The following is a 12,020-nucleotide window of genomic DNA, read 5'->3' on the forward strand; positions in this document are numbered from 1 at the left end:
TCACGAACCTAGCCGAACAGCTGAACTGCATAGGCGCGCAATTTGATCAGAATTCTCTCATTAGGAACGGCTGGAAATCTACGAATAAGTACTAAATTTACATCACCTGTAGATACCATTCACTACTTCTTGCTAATAAAGAGCCATTTCCGTTTCACAATGCTTTCTAGATCCATAGTGATAAATATCAATATTTATCAGTACAGGTATCTTCACGTTTGTGCCATAGACGTTACGTAATTTATCTGCTGCTCGGTTATCCTTATCTACGTACTGCTTTCCAAAGCGAAATACGATCAAGATTGTAGAGTGCCTTCCGGAAACATGCGGCTAAAATTTCCTTCAATGACATAAGGTAAATGCAGGGTTGTTGCCTTTCCAGGGACACCGTTGCTTTCCTTTTCCATCCTACCCTGATCCAAGTGTGCTCTACATGTCTAATGACAGAACCTTGAACCAAAATCATATTTCGACCTTCGAAAAGAAAACGTACATTTAACTGAATGCAAAAGGTTATCGTTCCTGTTGGCAAGGACCTATTAAATTGCTTCAGATTTCTTGTGTTAGATGTTTGGGCACTGTTGTAATATTTAGGTTTCTAAAAATCGTATGTAAGATTAAAAAACAGTCGTTGAAAATTTTATATAACTTCTTGTTTTCGGCTGTTTCGTCACTGGACGTATTAAGCGTAGCTGCGTTCCCTTCACCGTCTCTTAACACTTCCACTTTACTTTGCTTTCAGAAGTTTACTTTCCATTCATTCCGAACAGAAGTTATAATTAAGATGGGAGAGAAAAGAAGCGCAAACTGAAGCTGTGCTCGGTGATTGGAAAATGTTCCTCCTCTCGTAAATTCATGGATTACTGGAACAGGAGTGAACAGGAAAAGCGGAAGTACAACGAAGCAGAAAATTATGATCCTGGCTTTGCGACGTATCGTTGGTATATGTACCGTTCCTTTATAGGGTAACAATTGTTAGTAAAGGAAAAAGAAACTAAACAGAAAAACAGCACATATCAACATATATTTGTTGAGGTAGCAAGAATAATGAATGTTAAAATCAGACTAAGATATAGTGGTTGAGTAATTCTGATAGTCCCTAAGCCCTTCCAGATTACACCGCACAAAAAATGAAAACTATATCTTTCAGTGTCCAAAGCAATATTCAACCTTAAAATTGTTTTTAAGCTGCTCTCGATACCAGTCTCTGCCAATTTTCTGTCATTTCAACCACAGATTTCCTTCAGCAGACAATAACAGTCTAGCGAATTGGTATTTTTAGTGAGCATACTCTATTAGCGCTAAGTATCAGTAACTAGCGTACAAATATACCGTCTAATCAAAAAATGATACGTCCTTTCTAAAGGTGAGAAACTCGGTGCAGTCAGCACAAAATAAAGAAAATGTCGTTGATTTAAATGAAATAATCAGTACCACAAATATTTGGTCAGTTACAGGTCATTCCTATTTCTTCCATAGTAAATCACAGATATATTTAATTCTCTTAAAAGCAAAAATTCCATTGAAGCATGTAACAAATGTAGCAATGTTTCAATCATATTCTTCTGGTACAGCTACTGTACTCTCTTTCAGACTGAAGTATGCCACTGGTAGACCCCTCCTTAAGAAAGATATTACGACAGATATTAACAACAATCAACCTCATTGACTATTTACTTCGTTCTCTACATTTTTGGGAAAGGAAATGTTGTTGAAGATGGTTGAACATCTAAGCAAATAAAACTTTTTGTGCCAATCACTATTTCGCTTCCAGAATTGCCTTTCCAATGATCACGCCGTGCACCATTTCATTAATCATGTATTAAGATATCTTAATGATACTATTTCATCCACCAGAATTTTTTGTTAGTCTGACGAATCATATTAGTTGCGCAAGTCCAAATGTTTGTGAAAACTTGGAATAATAGCTTTTGATATACACTAAGTGTTTCACTTCATATTTAGCAGATAGGAAGAAATTTAGCGCGGACTTCAATGCGAGATGCTTATAACAGTTTCCACAACGAAAATTTGTCTAGAAACCTGGCAGAAAATCCAAAGAGATTCTGGTCGTATATGAAGTAGTTTAGCGGCAAGAAACAACCAATGCCTTCCCTGCGCGATAGCAATGGAGATACTATCGAAGACATTGCTTCCAAAGCAGAGTTACTAAACACAGTCTTCCAAAATGCCTTCACAAAAGAAGACGAAGTAAATATTACAGAATTCGAATCAAGAACAGCTGCCAACATGAGTAACATAGAAGTTGATACCCTCGGAGTAGTGAAGCAACTTAAATCAATGAAGGCAATTCTTCTGGTCCTGACTGTATACCAATCCGGTTCCTTTCGGAGTATGCTGATGCGTTAGCTCCATACTTAACAATCGTATACAACCATTCGCTCGACGAAAATTCCGTACCCAATGGCTGGAAAGTTGCACAGGTCACCACTATTCGTGAAAATTAGTGGAAACTATCAACTAAATTACAGGCCCATGTCGTTAACGTCGAAATGCAGCAGGATTTTGGAACATACATTGTGTACAAAAATTACGAATTACCTCGAAGAAAACTGTCTACTGACTCACAGTCAACATTGGTTTAGAAAACATCGTTCCAGTGAAACACAACTAGCTCTTCATTCACATGAAGTGCTGAGTACTAGGTACAGGGGATTTAAGATTGATTCCGTATATCTGGATTTCCGGAAGGCTTTTGACACTTTACCATATCAGCGACTTGTAGTGAAATTGCGTGCTTATGGAATATCGTCTCAGTTATGTGACTGGATTTATGATTTCCTGTCAGAGAGGTCACAGTTCGCAGTAATTGACGGAAAGTCATTGAGTAAAACAGAAGTGATTTCTGGCGTTCCCCAAGGTAGTGTTATAGGCGTTATATCTATGTAATCGATTTTGGAGACGATCTGAGCAGCCGTCTATGGTTGTTTGGTCGTTTATCTACTAATACAGTCATTAGAAGGTAAAAAAAATTTGCAAAACGACTTAAAAAAGACATCTGGATGGGGCGAAAATTGGCAGTTTACCCTAAATAATGACAATTATGAGGTCATCGACATGAGTGCTAAAAGGAATTCATTAAACTTCGGATACACGATACATCAGTCTAATCTAAAAGTTGTAAAATCACCTAAACACCTGGGTATTACAATTACGAACAACTTAAATTGGAAGGAATACTTATAAAATGTTGTGGGAAAGGCTACCAAAAGCCTGCGTTTTATTGGCAGGACATTTGGAAAATGTAACAGACCTACTAAGGAGAATGTCTACACTGCGCCTGTCCGCCCTCTTTCAGAATACTGCTGCGCGGTGTGGGATACTTACCAGATAGGACTGACTACATCGAAAAAGTTCAAAGAATTTCAGCCCGTTTTGTATTATCGCTTACTATTGGAGAGAGTGTCACAGAAATGATACGGGATTTGGGCTGGAAATCATTAAAAGAAAGGCGTTTTTCCTTGCGACTGAATCTTCTCACGAAATACCAATGACCAACATTCTCCTTCGAAAGCAAAAAATATTTTGTTGACATCGACATACATAGAGAGAAACGATCACCGCGATAAAATAAAGGAAATCAGAGCTCGAACGGAAAGATACAGTTGTTCGTTCTTTCAGCACGCTACACGAGATTGGAATAATAGAGAGTTGTAAAAGGGGTTCGATGGACCCTCTGCCAGGCAGTTAAATGTGATTTGAAGAGTATCCATGAAGATGTAGATGTAAAGGTCATGCTTTATAGCTCATGCAGCTCTAAAGATAAATCTTTTGAGACAGGACAAATTACTGCTGATGTTCCACAGGACTCACTTCCTTGCCTACCCATGTTCTTGCTACACATAAATCAACTTCAAACTAACATTAATGAAACACAAGTAGAGCCATTTCGTGACGACGCAATCAAAATAATCAACCCTCTTAGAACTGCAACTAAGGAAAGAGCAAGAATCGGAGGAAGTTATTAACAACTGCTCAGTACATGCGATATACCTTAGAGAACAAGCAGTTCATTTTGTTGTATAGTACTGCATACACAGTGGTAAGGAGAGGTTGACCAAGTGTTGTGCGGCAACCGTCGTCATAGGAGGGCAGGAGCAGAAATCATTAGCGACCAAGTTAACACACTAAACAGAAAATTTACTTTAACTTGTATTTCTGCAAGGGTATGAAGACTCATTGCAAATAACACAGCAAGAAATAAAGTTCAGCTGTCAATGTGAACAAGGGATGTCGGAGCCACGACTTGGCGGCGTCTTTGTAGTGCCACGCAGTGAAGTCGCTACGAGTTCGAGGTGCCGTGCTGTCGCCAGCCTTCATATATTGAGTCGCCAGACAGCGCTGGTAGTTCGCAGTCGCTGGAGGCGTGACTCAGCGCGGGCGTGTTCCATGAGTTCCGGCGGATCCGACATCGGCATCTGACGGAATGTCGGCAACTTGCAACTCCTTTGCGAACTTCCACGAACGTGGTGAGGTATCGATGTGTGATACCACAGATTCAGTTCTACACACGACAAGGTACATCATCAGCAACAACAGTACAACACTGAGTAACAGAATGTTCAAAATTCCTGTGTATGCATATTGGTCGTAAGTTGGATTGGACATCCTATATTATACGTAAATCTTCTCAGGCGGATCCGACATCGGCATCTGACGGAATGTCTGCAACTTGCAACTCCTTTGCGAACTTCCACGAACGTGGTGAGGTATCGATGTGTGATACCACAGATTCAGTTCTACACACGGCAAGCTACATCATCAGCAATAACAGTACAGCATTGGGTAACAGAATGTTCAAAATTCCTGTGTATGCATATTGGTCGTAAGTTTGATTGGATATCCTATATTATATGTAAATCTTCTCAAATACTTCATCAGCTTTTGCTCAATGTCTGTTTATTAATTTTTTGTGATGAAAACAGTAGAAAATTAGTGTCTATTGCACTCGTCGGTTCATTACTGTCACAACCAATAATTTTCTTGAGCAATTCCGCACATACACTCCTGGAAATGGAAAAAAGAACACATTGACACCGGTGTGTCAGGCACACCATACTTGCTCCGGACACTGCGAGAGGGCTGTACAAGCAATGATCACACGCACGTCACAGTGGACACACCAGGAACCGCGGTGTTGGCCGTCGAATGGCGCTAGCTGCGCAGCATTTGTGCACCGCCGCCGTCAGTGTCAGCCAGTTTGCCGTGGCATACGGAACTCCATCGCAGTCTTTAACACTGGTAGCATGCCGCGACAGCGTGGACGTGAACCGTATGTGCAGTTGACGGACTTTGAGCGAGGGCGTATAGTGGGCATGCGGGAGGCCGGGTGGACGTACCGCCGAATTGCTCAACACGTGGCGCGTGAGGTCTCCACAGTACATCGATGTTGTCGCCAATGGTTGGCGGAAGATGCACGTGCCCGTCGACCTGGGACCGGACCGCAGCGACGCACGGATGCACGCCAAGACCGTAGGATCCTTCGCAGTGCCGTAGGGGACCGCACCGCCACTTCCCAGCAAGTTAGGGACACTGTTGCTCCTGGGGTATCGGCGAGGACCATTCGCAACCGTCTCCATGAAGCTGGGCTATGGTCCCTTACACCGTTAGGCCGTCTTCCGCTCACGCCCCAACATCGTGCAGCCCGCCTCCAGTGGTGTCGCGACAGGCGTGAATGGAGGGACGAATGGAGGCGTGTCGTCTTCAGCGATGAGAGTCGCTTCTGCCTTGGTGCCAATGATGGTCGTATGCGTGTTTGGCGCCGTGCAGGTGAGCGCCACAATCAGGATTGCATACGACCGAGGCACACATGGCCAACACCCGGCATCATGGTGTGGGGAGCGATCTCCTACACTGGCCGTACACCTCTGGTGATCGTCGAGGAGACACTGAATAGTGCACGGTACATCCAAACCGTCGTCGAACCCATCGTTCTACCATTCCTAGACCGGCAGGGGAACTTGCTGTTCCAACAGGACAATGCACATCCGCATGTATCCCGTGCCACCCAACGTGCTCTAGAAGGTGTAAGTCAACTAGCCTGGCCAGCAAGATCTCCGGATCTGTCCCCCATTGAGCATGTTTGGGACTGGATGAAGCGTCAACTCACGCGGTCTGCACGTCCAGCTCGAACGCTGGTCCAACTGAGGCGCCAGGTGGAAATGACATGGCAAGCCGTTCCACAGGACTCCATCCAGCATCTCTACGATCGTCTCCATGGGAGAATAGCAGGCTGCATTGCTGCGAAACGTGGATATACACTGTACTAGTGCCGACATTGTGCATGCTCTGTTGCCTGTGTCTATGTGCCTGTGCTTCTGTCAGTGTGATCATGTGATGTATCTGACCCCAGGAATGTGTCAATAAAGTTTCCCCTTCCTGGGACAATGAATTCACGGTGTTCTTATTTCAATTTCCAGGAGTGTAGACTCGTGCAGTACGTGATGCCCATCCTTCAACTTTAACTAGACATCTGTTTATGTAGAAGACACTCCAAGAACAGATTCACAATACATATACTCTCTTAATAGGATTATTGTGAAGAATTGTTCTCAAGTTTAAGACATTCTTGCTCAGTAAGGAGCAAAGTGTACTTGCCCACCTCAAGTCTGAATTAAAAGTGCTAGCATGTAATGAAAGTTAAAAATGGAATCATTTCCGACAACTCCTTCTACTCCATAAATAAATATGTGAACAGATAGAATACATGTGCAGTTATTCGAGTGCAAATTAAGATTAAAAAAGAATTAAGTTTTGTAAGTGGCTAGTGTTAAAGAGGAAACCTTTTACTTGGAAACCTACTGACACATTCCACAATATAACGATCTGTCTCAAAATTGATCAATAGAACACACTAAGAAATTGTCAGTAATTATTCTCGATTCATAGGTAAACTAACATCTATGTAAAACACAAGTTACCTAAGAGCGCTGTTAACTACTCTTATAGGGAAGTTGATTAGAATCTAGGAAAAAAATATGTAAGTAACAACTTTATAATTTCAGTATGACAGAACGGAAGCATTGCAATGTAAATCCGACAACTACTCATTTCAGTTTGTGGAAACGCACGACTCTGTTGCGAATCGGTTGGAGTTTCCCGTCCGTGATAGATATACCGATATGTTCAAACAGCTAGGTATTTTGTGACTTACTTCGAAGTTGTAGAAATAATAGAAAACACATCGTCCTTAACACTCCTGTTAACATTGCGAAACAAAACACTGGAATTTTGTGAGGTTACTTTTGATGCGTGAAACGCAATGTGATTTTTGCTAGTCCAAGTAGTGTTATAACAAAGCTCTCTGTAGGCTTGTAGTACTCTTAATAGGGGTTGTTCATAAAAATGTCTTGTTGGATGGCAGAAAGTCATTCCTCTCAGTAGAGACACAAAGAATCTTAAAAATCGTCAGTACACATGAGTTGAATTTTATTTAAATCTGTAGCAGTAAAATATAGTATTTGGGATTATTTTGCAGATACATACGCCTAGCTGACCACTTATTTAAAAATCGGGAAAGAATTTGTCTGCTGAACATTTAACATAACAGCTGAGGGAGAACATCGAATCATTTTTAAAACTTCCACTACACTTCACCAAAAATCACCTAAACAGTGGGCTAATATCTTGGTGGTTGTAGGAATGACCATTTGACACAAAAAAAAAAAAATCAAGGGATATGAAACGCGATGTGTTAAGAACGAAACATTACACCTACTACTATGGACTGGCAATTGGAGGGAGCCAGGATCAAATTCCTACCTCTATCCCGCCCTACCCACCCCCACCCCTCTTCCCACCCCACAAAAATTTATATTTAGACCGATTTTCAAAACATCCCAAAAAGAAAATCCCAGGCTAGTTTTTCGGAGCTGCATGATAGATTTTCTCGACCGCGCACTCTGCCCATATCCCAAATTCGCACTCTGTTTCTAACGACTTCCCAATGCTTTGGGCGCTAAAGGATAACCAGCACTCCACCAATGATGTGTTGTTAACTTCTGACTAGATACCTACAAAAAGTTTCCTACTAAGTAATGTCACACCTTTTCAAGAGCGACACACAGTCAGTAGCGTCTAGGCTGATACGCATCGAGTTAAAAATTCACACTACATGCTTCGCTGTCTGCGCTACCTGCATTTCATTAGCCCTGATTCCCTGTCGCCTGGTTCATAGCAGAGTGAGGCATAGTTCATGTGGGTTTTCAGTATGAAATGATTTGGAGTGATTTAGCTAGTAACTGATTTTGCTGAATGGCATGAAGAGCAACGATATCGGAAAGACGAGACATTTTCTTGCCTGATCACATCTCAACCCCTGCACCATCCTACGGGTTTATTGACGTACGGTGTGTTCATTAGAACTAATAATCGGAAAAAAATCTGTGCATTGAATGATGTACCTTGTTCATCCTTTTATCATATGATACTGCAGAAGCATTTGTACTGTCATAGATCAGATATTCCCTGTATCTAGTATAACGAAACACAACATTATCATCATATTACTTTCAGTCAAAGTACTGTTTTCAGTAAAATAATGTAAACGAAGTGTTAAATCATGCCATGTCGAGGACATTAAGCGACTGATGAGAAGGGAATGGGTTACGGTTTCTTTAAAAGAATCAAGAACATTTCCTCAAATGTTTTGCGAAACTCAAGAAAAATCTACATCGAGATTGACGAACACACATCCACTGCCTTAAGTGCGTAGTCACGTAGACGTCCTCCACACTGAATGTTTCTCGGAATACAGTCTCTGGACCATTTTGAACAGGCACATAAGTGTAATCAGCCTTCTGAAAGCGCCGGGGACGATGTGTAGTCAGTACTCAAGACGTTTTGTCGACGCACTAATCACCCGAGGCACCTCCCTGATGCAATCAGCCTTTGAGAATTCTTTCAAACACAGGTAGTCTAGGAGACAGTTCCTGGATACAGTCAGCCATAGACTACCTCCCCAAGGGAGTCGGTCCTTGTTTCCGCGATGCACTTAGTCTTCTGGACACCTGGTGGTGCAGTAAGCGCTCAAGACGACTCCTGGATGAAGTCTGACCTTGGAAAGTTTCCCCAATTCCTGGAGGTGTCTCACTGATGCCATCACCATTCGTTAACACGAAGCTCAAAAGAATGTTCAAATGTGTGTGAATTCGTAAGGGACCAATCTGGTGAGGCCATCGGTCCCTAGACTTATGCACTACTTAAGCTAACTTATGCTAAGAACAACACACACACACACACCCATGCCCGAGGGAGGACTCTAACCTCCACCAGGACGAGTCAAGCAATCTGTGACATGGCGCCTCAAACCACGCGGCCACTCCGTCCGGCTAAAACGAAGCAGTTGGTCATCTAGATGTGTCACTGATGCAGCCAGCTCTCGTCTCTATAAAGCATCTCCAACGTGCGGTCGAAACGTCTCATTGGTGCAGGCATTTCTCGAACCACCTCCGCCATGCACTTAGTCGTTGAAACACATTCTCTTCCTTATAGTAATTTTGATATATTATTGTTTTGTTTACCTATCGTGATGGATCCCAACGAAAAATTACCGCAAAAATGACAGTACCAGTGAACTATTGGCCTGAAATCAAGGATGGTTGTATCTATTCACACCTCCAGTGATATTTTCTTTTCTACTATAAAACTCACACAGAAGACTGCTCCAGATTCTCCTTGTATCATTGTCACCAACATTTACACAATAAGGCATAATCAATAGTTTCATTATTAGTTCAACAATGGCCTGGAGCTTTTTCCTCTGGCTCCCTGATACTGGCTAGAACAATTCGTATTATCTTTTACTGTAAATTTGTTTCCTGGTAAATTTGTTTCCTGGTTTTTTTAAACAATTCATTTTTTAACCAATCAATTTTGTAACCTCCTACAATAGTACACATTTCAAATGTTTCTAGTTCCTTCTCTCCCATTTTTCCAATGTTCTATTCTCGCTCCCTTGAAGTATGAAGGTACGAACGTATACATTCAGAAATAACTGCCTGTCAGTATACAGTGTACATCTACATCTACATCTACATCTATACTCCGGAAGGCACCTGACGGTGTGTGGCAACCTTTGATTACCTCTATCGGTTCTCCCTTCTATTCCAGTCTTGTATTGTTCGTGGAAAGAAAGATTGTCGGTATGCCTCTGTATGGGCTCTAATCTCTCTGATTTTATCCTCATGGTCTCTTCGCGAGATATACGTAATAGGGTGCAATATACTACTTGACTCCTCGGTGAAGGTATGTTCTCTAAACTTCAACAAAAGCCCGTACCGAGCTACTGAGAGTCTCTCTTGAAGAGTCTTCCGCTGAAGTTTATCTATCATCTCCGTAACGCTTTCGCAATTACCAAATGATTCTGTAGCGAAGCGCGCTGCTCTCCGTTGTATCTTATCTATCTCTTCTATCAACCCTATCTGGTACGGATCCCACACCGGTGAGCAGTATTCAAGCAGTGGGCGAAAAAGTGTACTGTAACGTAATTGCTTTGTTTTCGGAGTGCATTTACTTAGGATTCTTCCACTGAATTTCAGTCTGGCTTCTGCTATACCGACGTTTAATTTTATATGGTCATTCCATTTTAAATCACTCCTAATGCCTGCTCTCAGATATTTTATGGAATTAACTGCTTCCAGTTATTGACCTGCTGTATTGTAGCTAAATGATAAATGATATTTCTTTCTATGTATTCGCAGCACATTACATTTGTGTACATTGAGAGTCAATTGCCATTTCCTGTACGATGCGTCAATTCGTTGCAGATCCTCCGGCATTTCAGTACAATTTTCCATTCTTACAACCTCTCGATATACTACAACTACATCCGCAAAAAGCAGCAGTGAACATACGATGTAATCCACAAGGTCATTTATATATATTGTGAATAGCAATGGTCCTACGACAGTCGCCTTAGGCACACCTGAAATCACTCTTCGGAAGACTTTTCTCCATTGAGAATGACATGCTGCGTTCTGTTATCTAGGAACTCTTCAATGCAATCACACAACTGGTTTGATAGTCCATATGCTCTTACTTTGTTCATTAAACGACTGTGGGGAACTGTATCAAACGCCTTGCGGAAGTCAAGAAACACATCTACCTGGGATCCTGTGTCTACCTATCGTGATGGATCCCAACGAAAAATTACCGCAAAAATGACAGTGGACGAATAGCGCGAGCTGGGTTTCACACGATCGTCTTTTTAGAAACCTATGCTGATTCCTGCAGAGTAGATTTCTAGTCTCCAGAAAAGTCGTTACACTCGAACATAATACGTGTTCCAAAACTCTACAACTGATCGACGTTAGAGATATAGGTCAATACTATTAAAGGCATCTTGTCGAAGACTGTTTTTACCCCCTGTCAAATTGTTTTTGATACATCGCTCGGTTCGGCACTTTTTGTATTTTTCCGGCGAAGACAGGTGATTTTTTTGTCACACATTTTCTATTATTGCGTCTTTATCATGGTTTTTACTAAGCAAATTGTTATGGGTGTTATAGTCCTCTACCATGCAAATGTTTAACGTGGTTTCTGTTACTGTACCACTGAGAAGGTGTTCCAGGTTTCATTAACGTTCGTTTCTGTCCTCACATTCTTACACCCGTTCCTCTTATTTTTAGTGGATACATTTATACACCGCATAGGAATAACACTGACTTAACACAGCAAATGTTTACGTCTCCATCCGCTGTTACGACTGTTATTTGTTCAGCTCTCATTGAGGTGCTAGAGCTGTAATTTCAATAGTCGCCGTGAGAAGGCGTCCGAAGGACTGTGCGCCTCGGCAGAGAGGAGCACCTCTGTGTGGCACGTCACTTTAGGGAGAGACGTAAATCCGTTTCGAGCGGAACGTCTTTTGTGTACGGTGCCGGAATAAGAGCACAGCAGCGTTTCGTCTTCTCTCGTAGAGTCGCGCCTTCCCAAGCTGTTACGACCCAGTGGCGCGTCACGTTTACCTCGAGCGCTCCTTAAAGCGGACGTCACGTCCGAGG

The sequence above is a fragment of the Schistocerca gregaria genome, chromosome 6, assembly GCF_023897955.1.
Source record: "Schistocerca gregaria isolate iqSchGreg1 chromosome 6, iqSchGreg1.2, whole genome shotgun sequence".
Lineage (NCBI taxonomy): Eukaryota > Metazoa > Arthropoda > Insecta > Orthoptera > Acrididae > Schistocerca > Schistocerca gregaria.